Source organism: Chiloscyllium plagiosum, chromosome 32, assembly GCF_004010195.1.
Source record: "Chiloscyllium plagiosum isolate BGI_BamShark_2017 chromosome 32, ASM401019v2, whole genome shotgun sequence".
Classification (NCBI taxonomy): Eukaryota; Metazoa; Chordata; class Chondrichthyes; order Orectolobiformes; family Hemiscylliidae; genus Chiloscyllium; species Chiloscyllium plagiosum.
This window is the reverse complement of record NC_057741.1, coordinates 29,687,478-29,699,191: the sequence shown is the minus strand read 5'-3', so window position 1 is coordinate 29,699,191 and position 11,714 is coordinate 29,687,478.

Sequence of the window (11,714 nt, the reverse complement as noted above, 5' to 3'; positions counted from 1 at the left end):
CTTTCTCTCCTGGACTTTCTCCTTTTCTTGCTACACTTCATTGGTGGCCTCTTCGCTGCTTTCTTAACACCCTTCATGTCCTTTCTTTACCTCAACCACGGTGACAGTCAACGTGAGACACGTGTGTATTGACTTACCCAGCAGTGTTGAATGCAGAGTTAGGCATGTAAGGGCTGTGCAACGTATTCCATAAATAATTATACTAGTTTTATCAAATCACTGTGTTTCACAAATTAAAACTTGTACACTCAGCAGAACCAAGGTTTGAAGTTACAGTGGTGGAAAAATCAAGAGACATGCAGGTTAATGGCTGCTAATAGCCTGTGGAGTCTCCAGGGTGGAGACTGGCATCTCTTTTCAGCACACATGAGGAAGGCAATGGCAAACCATTTCATGCATTCTTTCCCCCAGTGACACTGACATTGGAAACAGGAGGCTCTTACAAGCAACTGAAGAGGAAAGCACAGGACTGCAAGAAGTGGAGAAATGAGAACCTGCCTGAACCACAGTTCACCACTTGGATAATTAGTAGAAGCGACTTAACTCGCCCTAACCCTAACAAGAAGTAGCTGAGATGTAGATTGCACAGACTGATTGAATGGTGAATACAGGCTCAGTAGCTGCCTTCAAAAGGGGAATTTGTAAATATTTGACGGAGAAAAAAGATTTAGGGCTGTGGGGAAAAATTTAGGGAGTTTGACTCAATGGATCAAAAGAGCCATTACAGAATCAACGGCTGCACAGTGCCTACTACTGTGCTGTCTGATTCTCTGATTAATAAGGGGCAAGAGAATGGGGGAATGTGTTGATCGAATGAGGTAAAATAGAATGGGTGTGAGCATAAACAAAGGCATTTGGGTCAATGGCCTATTTCAGGGCTGCAATTTCGATCAAATTCGATTAAATTTGCTGCAAGAGATTCTCACTCATAAGTGGAGAAGTTGGAAAATGGAATTGAATGCACACAGGCTATTTCCATTAGCATGGACTGTGGATTATTGCAACTTTCAGAGGTAACTGCATGGGATTTGAAGAGAAGAATTTAATGATAAATTGTCATTTCTACTGATTATTTGTCTCTGTTTGTTTCTGTATGGATCAGGCATCATCATTCTCTAGATACTTGGATACTTGGAAAAACTCAGGTAATTAGGAAGAGTCAACGTATCTTTATGAAAAGGATATTCTGTTCAACCAATTTAATCATTCATTCAAGGAGTAACATGTACTGTTGATAAAGTAGAACTTGGCCATTTGGATGGGTATACAAATTGGAAGAGTTTAGAGGGATATGGGCCAAATGCTGGCAAATGGGACTAGACTTATTTGGGATGTCTGGTTGGCATGGACAAGTTGGACTGAAGGGTTTGTTTCCATGCTGTACATCTCTGTGATCCTGTGGCTGTGTTGATGTACCGCATTTGGATTTCCTGAAAGCCATTTGACAACGTTCTATATTGTGCAATATAGGAGCTCATGGTATGCGCTGATAACATACCAGATGGATAGAACACTGGCCGGCTGGTTAAAAAAACAGAGAGCAGGCATGAATGGATGTTTTTCAGATTGGCAGCATGTGACAAGTGGGATCCCACAGAAAGCTGTGCTCGGCCCTCAACCTTCTTTAATTTATGTCAATGACTTAAATGAGGTGATTGACTGCATGATGGATATATTTGCAGGTGACACGAAGATAGGAAGAAAAATATATTGTGAAGATGACATAACCAGGACGCAAGTTATGGGTTGGGTGAGTGAGTTGAAATCTGGCAAAATGAATATAATGTGGAAAAAATATGAAGTTGCTCACTTTGGAAGGTGGAATAAGGAAACAAGTATTGTTTAAACATAGGGTGACTGCATAATTCTGGTTTGAAGAGAGATCTAGGTGAACCAATGCATGATATCCAGGCACTGCAAGTAATTAGAGTCATTGAGTCATAGAGCTGTACAGCATGGAAACAGACCCTTCGGTCCAACCCTCCATGCCGACCAGATATCCCAACCCAATCTAGTCCCACCTGCCAGCACCCAGCCCATATCGCTCCAAACCCTTCCTATTCATATACCCATCCAAATGCCTCTTAAATGTTGCAATTGTATCAGCCTCCACCACATCCTCTGGCAGCTCATTCCATACACATACCACCCTCTGTGTGAAAAGGTTGCCCCTTAGGTCTCTTTTATATCTTTCCCCTCTCACCCTAAACCTATGCCCTCCAGTTCTGGACTCCCCGACCCCAGGGAAATGACTTTATCTATTTATCCTATCCATGCCCCTCATAATTTTGTAAACCTCTATAAGGTCACCCCTCATCCTCCAACGCTCCAGGGAAAACAGCCCCAGCCTGTTCAGCCTCTCCCTGTAGCTCAGATCCTCCAACCCTAACATCCTTGTAAATCTTTTCTGAACCCTTTCAAGTTTCACAACATCTTTCCGATAGGAAGGAGACCAGAATTGCACGCAATATTCCAACAGTGGCCTAACCAATGTCCTGTACAGCCGCAACATGACCTCCCAACTCCTGTACTCAATACTCTGACCAATAAAGGAAAGCATATCAAACGCCTTCTTCACTATCCTATCTACCTGCGACTCCACTTTCAAGGAGCTATGAATCTGCACTCCAAGGTCTCTTTGTTCAGCAACACTCCCTAGGACCTTACCATTAAGTGTGTAAATCCTGCTAAGAATTAAGAGAAGTCAACCACATTGCTATGGGTCTGAATTCATATGTGGGCCAGACCAGGCAAGAACTGTAATTTCCTTCCCTAAATGATATCAGTGAACCAAATATGTTTCCCTGACAATCAGCAACAATTCTATGGTCATCACTAAGCTCTCAATTCCATTTTTTTGTAAATCGCATGCAAATTTCACCATCTGCTGTGGCAAGATTCAAACCCAGCTGCATCTCTGCATTAATAATGTAGTGATAATACCATTAGGCCAACAGCCTTCCTGACCCCACGAGAGTCATAACAAATGAACAGATAGCCTGACTCACCAATAATCAATAGGAAAAACTCAGACCAGTATCTTCCCTCCTGCAATATTTTGGCCTGAGATAAATTGAGGTTAGTTTTGATACACTGTCCCCAGTCCCAGCTCACCACCAACTGACTGTGATCACCCCAACTAAGTGCAGTCAATGAACAAATCTATAGCTCTATAAAAAATAAAAACCGAAAGAACTGCAGATGCTGGAAACCAGAAACAAAAATATAAATTGCTGGAAAAAGGTTTATATTCAATGGAGTTTAGGAGGATATGGAGGGATCTAACTGAAACTTTTAAGAATACTGACAGAGTAGATGTTGGGTAAATGTTTCCATTGATAGGAAAGACTAGGACCCAAGGGCAGAGCCTTAGAGTAAAAGGAAGACATTTTAGAATGGAGATAAGGAGGAACTTCTTCAGCCAGAGAGTGGGGAATCTATGGAATTCACTGCCAGAGAAGGCTGTGGAGGCCAGGCCACTGATTATTTTAAGACTGAGATAGATAGGTTCTTGAGTATCAAGGGGATCAAGGGTTACAGGGAGAAAGCAGGAGAATGGGGTTGAGAAGCTTATCAGTCATGATTGAATGGCAAACCAAATTCGAAGGGCTGAATGGCCTAATTTCTGCTCCTACGTCTTATGGTCCAATAGGTTTGGCAGCATCTGTGGAGAGAGGTCAGAGTTAATGTTTCAGGTCCGGTGACCCCTCCTCAGAATAGAACTCAGAAACCTATAGCTCTCTTGGCCTCAGTGCCTTGGCCATTTACTCACTGACAGTCTATTCTATACATGAGGGCTTCCCAAAGTGGGGGACAGGTCGGATCACAAGCTGAATTTTTGGGGTCGTGAGTTAAGAGGCAACAATGGTCATTGTGGAGCTCTGGCCCCCCTCCCTTTCAGTTCTCATAAACAAATATTGACAATATTCAAGTATAGCAATGGGGTCACAATAGGAAATGGTTTGGGAAACACGGCTTATTTTATTCCTATCTTGTTGTATTTCTCTGGTCGGCGTTCAACTCTTCCCATTTGAAGCTATGGAATCCTAGCCAGGCTGTTACAAAAAAATCTCTCTAATTTCATCAAACACACCAGATCCATCACTACTTAAATAATTCAGCACTGTTCTTCTCTTACAGGGGGCAAAATGCTTGTGGGAGATGCAAGGGTCAATTAAACAACTCTTCCTTTGCCTTTAACAGTAGGGAACTGCAATCATAGTTATTGGATTTTCTCTGCAATCTGGGGATGTGACCTCAAGCTTGATTCATTATTTTATCCAGTCAGGCAAAATTAGCTCGACATAAGGGCCAAGCTTCAAAGCAGATTTCTCTGTTTTTTTTCCAGTGCTTATTTCTCTTGGCTACCTCAGCTTGATTTCTCTGTGAAATTTATCGTCTAATTAATATGAGCCCTCTCAGGCTTCTTAAGGACAGACTGGCCTTTGATGCCAACTCTTTATCAACTCGGGTTGCTGATTCTTCCATCAACTTTTAGGCAACTTTTTTTTCGTTGGTCTTGTCACCAGCTCCATATAGCCTCTTTCAGTCAGAGAGGCCACACACATTTCTCAGACATTTCTAACCAGTTGCCAGTGGTTTGACCTCTTCAACAATTTACTACCATTCCAGCTCAATTCATCCCCAACAACACTGCACTACATCATGTATTACAGTATCCAGGTAAGGAAAAGGAACTTAAATAGTGATAAGTGAAAGTCCCAAAAGACCATAGGCTGCTCTCTTATTAGAGAGAGAGAGAGAGAGAGAGAGAGCGAGCACTGGTGGTGAGTTTAACTTTGATACAAGGAAGAGAGGGACACCAGATAGATACTCAGGCCATTAAGGTAGATCAGAGAATAAAGTGGAATCCAGTGTTTTGCATCTCAAAGGACATGGGATGGAATTCAACTTTGGAAATGTTGATCAGCCTCCTGTTTTATACCCTCCTGTTTTATACCCTCCTGTTAACCTAACTCGCTATTTAAACAGCTAAGTGTTCTTCACCCGCCCATTAAATGCAAACTAGGGTACATGGGGTATGTAACAGGTAACCTGATACACATGGGCTGATGAAAATGATGACCATGAAGAAATGAAATAGTTCAACCAGCTCGCCTTAGTGCAACCATGTCCATAACCCCATGCCTACCTACCGAACGCCACAGAGGATGTGAAACTGGATCGAAACCCAAGACAATGGGAGATAGCAAGGGGACTTGGAAAGATGTCTCTGGCCCCCTAGATAATAGCGAGGAGACCACTCTGGCCATCAGTAACATTATAGGACACCTCTACCTATTGTAGAAGGTGACCTCAGCGCAGCTAGAATCAGGTCCTGTTCCCATTTGAAAGAACTCAGTGAATCACCACACACAGTGTTGGCCTGTTTTACTGGTCCACCCATTCTCTAGGACAAGAACCCCTCACAATCTGTCCTTACTTCAAACCCTGGCTCCCCCTAACTTATTCAAGCTAGAACTTTCAATCTCCCAAAAACCTCAATCAAATCACCATCAACCACAGTCAAGATCTTCAAGATTTTGAAGGGTTAGGGTTAAATAAATAAGAATTGATTGTTTATACAGCTGGCACAAAGCTAAGATAGGACAAGAATAAAAAGGTGGATGAGTGAGAAGAAAGTTCTCAACAAGGAGCGCTTTTAAACAATCTTGAAAGTTGTTTACACTCTGACTCTGAAAACTCAATCTTGCTCTTGACACCCCCCATCCAACACCAAGAGAGTTTAACTGGTAGCATTGTGAGGAAGTGGTTCTGCAAAGGAAAGCATAATTTAATTATGGCAAACATGTAAGCCAGTGGCAGAGAGAGGCCAATTAATTTATTATTCTGTGATGCTTTAATTAAGATGGAAAATGCTTTGAAGATTCTAGTATCTTGCTGATTCCTCTTTTTATGTCAAAATTGAATCCTCAAAGGAATAAAATGTCCAAATATTTTAAAAGAAGATTAACTTTAGCTTGTGTTCTTGTGCAGCTATGAAATGTCGGGTTAATGTTTTAATATGAACCTATGTTTTTCAAGGAGAAATCAAAATGCTTGCTATTCTCTTTTTATTAAGCTGTTTCGAGGCTCTTGTGTCCTTGACCCTAAGTGAGAACTACTTTTGTTACATTTCTTATAAATACATTTAGATTAGATTATCTACAGTGTAGAAACAGGCCTTTCGGCCCAACAAGTCCACACCAACCCTCCGAAGAGTAACCCACCCAGACCCATTTCTCTGTCTAATGCACCTAACACTACAGGCAATTTAGCATGGCCAATTCACCTGACCTGCACATCTTTGGACTGTGGGAGGAAACTGGAGCACCTGGAGGAAACCCCCGCAGACACGGGGAGAATGTGCAAATTCCACGCAGACAGTTGCCTGAGGCAGGAATTGAACCCGGGTTCCTGGTGCTGTGAGGCAGCAGTGCTAACCACTGAGCCACCATGCCGTTTATTTAAAAAATGGTTTTGTGACTTTCAGAAGGAGAAGGATATCATGAGGTGTTTGGCTGGGGAGGGTTACCTTTGTGACTCATATATCATGGAGAACAATGGTCTTTGACTTTGACTTGTGTTTCTTGTGGTGTCTCCTCCACATTTGTACCCGATTCTGCCTACAGGGCAGTGGTCTTGTGACTCAGTGTGTAACATCCCTGCCTCTGGGTCCTGAGCTCCATGTTGAAGTCGCACTCCAAGGGAACTTGATGGCCAATGAAGTTGCATTCACTTTTTGGCCAAACAGTTTGACTATCGACCTGCAACACAGAATGCTGAGAGAAACTGTGAGAATTGCACGTACAAACTTACAGCTACTCGATGAAGGAGCATCGTTCCAAAAGCTGGTACTTCCAAAGAAACCTGGTGGATTATGACCTGGTGTTGTGTGATTTTTAACTTTGTTCACCCCAGTCCAACACTGACACCTCAACATCAAGTTTACAGCAGGGAGAGAATCATAAAGTCATACAGCACAGAAACAGGCCCTTTGTTCCAACTCATCCATGCTGATTAGATATCCTAAATTAATCGAGTCCCATTTGCTATCATTTAGCCTATATCCCGCTAAACCATTCCTATTTGTGTGCCCAGAGGCCATTCTGCCCATCATGTCCATGCCAGTCATCAAACATCTATCCAATCTAATCCCATTTCCCAGCATATGGTCCATAGCCTCGCGTGCCGTGGTGCTTCAAATGATCATCTAAAGATTTCTTAAATGTTGAGATGGCTCCCACTTCAACCACCCATTCAGGCAGTGAGTTTGAGGTACCCACCACTCTCTGGATAAAGTAAAATCTTCCTTAAGTCCCTTCAAAATCCTTTCCTCTTTACCTTAAATCTATACCTTCTGGTTATTCACTCCACTACTCAGGGAAATGCTTTCTTCCTATCCACCTTAACAATGCCCCTCACAATTCTGTGTGCCTGAATTTGGTCTCCCCTCTGCTCGAAGGAAAACATCCCCAGCCTCTCTAGTCTCTCTTCGTTTGCTCCAGCCCAGGCAACATCCCACAATGAGTCTCCTCTCTATTGCAAACGCAACCAAAACTGTACACAGTACTCAAGCTGTGGTCTACCATCATATTATACAGCTCCATCGCGAACCCCTTACTCTTGTAGTCAATGCCTCAGCTAACAAAGGCAAGAATTGCATTTGCAAAATTAACTTGCTGGACCTCTACTTTAAAACATCCAAGGCGAGATGGACCAGTATGTGTTATTCACCAGGTTTACTGGGCTTTCCTTCTGGGACTTCCTTCCAATGCTGGCCAGTGGCAGGCAGTAAAAACAGGAGAGATTCCTAGTCAGCCATATGATGGAAAGAACTTTGCAATCTCTGCCATCATTATCTATAGTCCCAAGACTGGTTATGTGTGAAAGCGCATGTTGCAACTGCAACTCGGACTCCCTGAGTGAACTGGAATACACCACTGTCGAACCCATCATGCAGCTTATAAGATGCTGGAATTTGAGATATAAGGGCCTTATTGTGTAATCACAATACAAATAAGTCTCCTTGAACTTTCTCCAAGTTCCTCCACTGGAACAAAGCTCTGCCATAAAACTGGACATACCCTAATTTACAAATATGAATAGCCTTGAATTACACATTGTTTTGAATTGGGGGCGATATAGTTCTCTGAACTTTATGACCATATTTTTCTGGCATAGTTATTTCTCTGGTCTTTTAGTTCCAATTTTCTCCAATGTTAATTAAAAAAAGAATCTCCACTCATGCTGATTGTATATTGTCTCTTCTATGGTCCCCTTTATGGTCTAAGTCAAGTGAAACATTGCAACATTTCTCTGATGCACACTGTCGGACCGCTGTGCAGAACTAACAATGAAATGAATAAAATAACTCAAAGAATAAATAAACTGATGTGCATTTACTGATGTTTTTGTCCCTGCAGGTTACACAAATATCTATCAAATCATGCCAATTCAATGTCAAATAATCATATGCTAATGATACTTGGGTGCAATTTAATATCACAAAATATATGGGCTCTGCACTGAACATATCATCAGTTTGTTTCCAAGGAGGATACCTCAGTCTGAGATGTCAGAGAGGAAATTTTCCCAGCTGGTTCCTGAAATTGAGGTAGACAAGCAGGAAGCTGGAAGAACACAGCAAGTCAGCCAGCATCAGGACGTGGAGAAGTCAACATTTCAGGTTTAACCCTTCTTCAGCACTGGGGGTGGGGGTGAGGGGAGTTGCAAATAAAGAGAAGGAGGGTGGGGGATGGTTTTGGTTGGGGGTGTTGCAGGGTGGTATGATGGGGATAGGTGAATACAGGTGATGGGTATGATCTGGTTGGTCGATGGGAGGAATAAATCCAGTTGGTAGCTGGAAGGAAAGGTTAGTCAGAGGAAAGGAAGGGATGGGAAGGGGCTAGGAAGGGACTCAGGGGATGGAAAGGGAGGTTATTTGAAGTTTGAGAACTCAGTGTTGAGTCCTCCGGGCTGTAGGCTGCACAGGTGGAAGATGAGGTGTAGTTCCTCCAATTTGTGGTCCGATTTACTGTGTCAATGAAGGATTGGAGGAACAACATCTCATTTTCCACGGGAGGAAGGGTTAAAGCACAAACATTGACTTCTCCATCTCCTGATGCTGCCTGGCTTGCTTTGTTCTTCCTTGGATTTCAGCATCTGCAGTTTTTTTTTGTCTCTAACTAGGTTCCTGAAATTGGGCAAAAAAAAGACTCTCAATTATTTTGCACTTTCACCTTATCCACTTGTGTTGTTACTTTCAGGGAAATCGTAGACATATATACCCAGATCCCTCTGCAAGTTGATGCTACTAAGAGTTCTGCCATATACTGTAAACTCCCTCCTGCATTAGATCTTTCAAAATTCATCACTTCACATTCATCAGGATTAAAGTCCATCTGGCAAGTCTATGTTCTGATGTAGGAGGAGAAAGTGAGGTCTGCAGATGCTGGAGATCAAAGTTGAAACTTTATTGCTGGAACAGCACAGCAGGTCAGGCAGCATCCAGGGAACAGGAGATTCGACGTTTCGGGCACAGGCCCTCCTGAAGAAGGGCCTGTGCCCGAAACCTCGAATCTCCTGTTCCCTGGATGCTGCCTGACCTGCTGTGCTGTTCCAGCAATAAAGTTTCAACTATGTTCTGATGTATCCTTTGGCAGCTCCTCCAAACTTTCTGTCATCTGCAAATTGACGAATCATGTACATTCTCCTCCAAATGATTTGTATACATTACAAACAACAGGGATCCCAGCACTGATTCCTGTGGGACACCACTGGTCACAGATCTCCAGTCAGGCAAACACCCTTCCACTGCTACTCTCTGTCTTCTATGGCCAAACCAGTTCTGTATCTATCTTACCAGTTCACCGTGGATCCCATATGACTTCACCTTCCATATCAAGGTACCATGAGGGACCTTCTCAATGGCCTTGCTAAAGTCCACATAGACAACATCTACCACCCTTTCCTCATCAATTATCTTTGTCACTTCCTCAAAAAATTCACAGTCGAAGAGTGTGGTGCTGGAAAAGCACAGCCGGTCAGGCAGCATATGAGGAGTAGGGGAGTTAACATTTCAGACATAAGCCCTTCATCAGGAATGCCTGAAACATCGACTCTTCTGCTCCTCGGATGCTGCCTGACTGGCTGTGCTATTCCAGCACCACACTCTTCGACTCTGATCTCCAGCATTTGCAGTCCTCACTTCCTCCTCAAAAAAAATCAATCAAGTTTGTAAGATGTAAAATCCCCACACAATTCATAACATATAGGAGCAGAATTAGGCCATTCAGCCCCTCAGGTCCGCTCTGCCATTTGATCATGGCTGATAGTCCCCTTGCCCCCGTTTTCTTGCCTTCTCTCCTTATCCCTTCAACCCATTACCAATTACATATTGGTCTAACTCCTCGCTACATTTACTCACTATCACGAACACCAACAGCAAAATGTCAAGATGATGCATGCCTCCCTGGTGCCAGGGTCAAGGATGTCTTGAAGAGGGTGCAGGATATTGTTAGGGGAGAGTGACCAGCACGAGGTCATTGTGCATGTTGGTACCAACAACATAGGTAAAGGAAAGGGGTGAGGTTCTGCAAAGAGAATAGTGGAAACTAAGCAGGAGGTTAAAAGATAGGTCTTCGAGGGTAGTAATATACTACCGTTACCATGTACTAATGAGAGTGGGAATAGGAGGATAGAGCAGATGTACGTGTGATTGAGAAGCTGGTGGAGGGAACAAAGATTCACATTTTTGGATAATTGGGATCTTTTCAGGGGTAGAAATGACCTGTATAAGAGGGACAGGTTCCACTTGAATTGGAAAGGGATCAATGTCCATGTAGGGAGATTTGCTAATGCTATTTGGAAGGCTAGTAAGGGGATTGGGGAGAGTATGGGAACCAAAGCGATCGTGAGAAAAGAGGCTGAGGTAGGTACAGTAGACAAGAGGAGCCAAGGCAGACAAGAGCTTGGCAGAGAATGAGGTAAGACTGATAAATTAAATTGCATTTTCTTCAATACAAGAGGCCTGACAGGAAATGCAGGTGAACTTCGGGCACAGTTGGGAACATGGAACTGGGTTGTAGCTATTACAGAAATGTGGCTCAGAGAGGGACAGGACTAGCAGCTTAATGTTCCAAGCTATAGAGGCCATAGGAAGGATAGAAAAGGAAGCAAGAGAGGAGGGGGAGTAGCATTTTTGGTTAGGGATAAGATTAGGGCTGTACTTAGGGAGGATATTACTGGGAGATCATCTAGAGAAGTCATATGGTTGGAGCTGAGAAATAAAAAAGGGCTGATCACCTTGTTGGGATTGTATTATAGGCTTCCTCAATAATCAACGGGAAATTGAGAAGCAAATATGTAAGAAGATCTCGGTAGTGATTGCTGGGCCTCTTGCTGAGATATTTGTTTCATCGATAGTCACAGGTGAAGTGCCGGAAGACTGGAGGTTGGCAAACGTGGTGCCACTGTTTAAGAAGGGTGGTAAGGACAAGCCAGGGAACTATAGACCAGTGAGCCTGACCTCGGTCATAGGCAAGTTGTTGGAGGGACTCCTGAGGGACAGGACGTACATGTATTTGGAAAGGCAAGGACTGATTCGGGATAGTCAACATGGCTTTGTGCGTGGGAAATCATGTCTCACAAACTTGATTGAGTTTTTTGATGAAGTAACAAAGAAGATTGATGAGGGCAGAGCAGTAGATGTG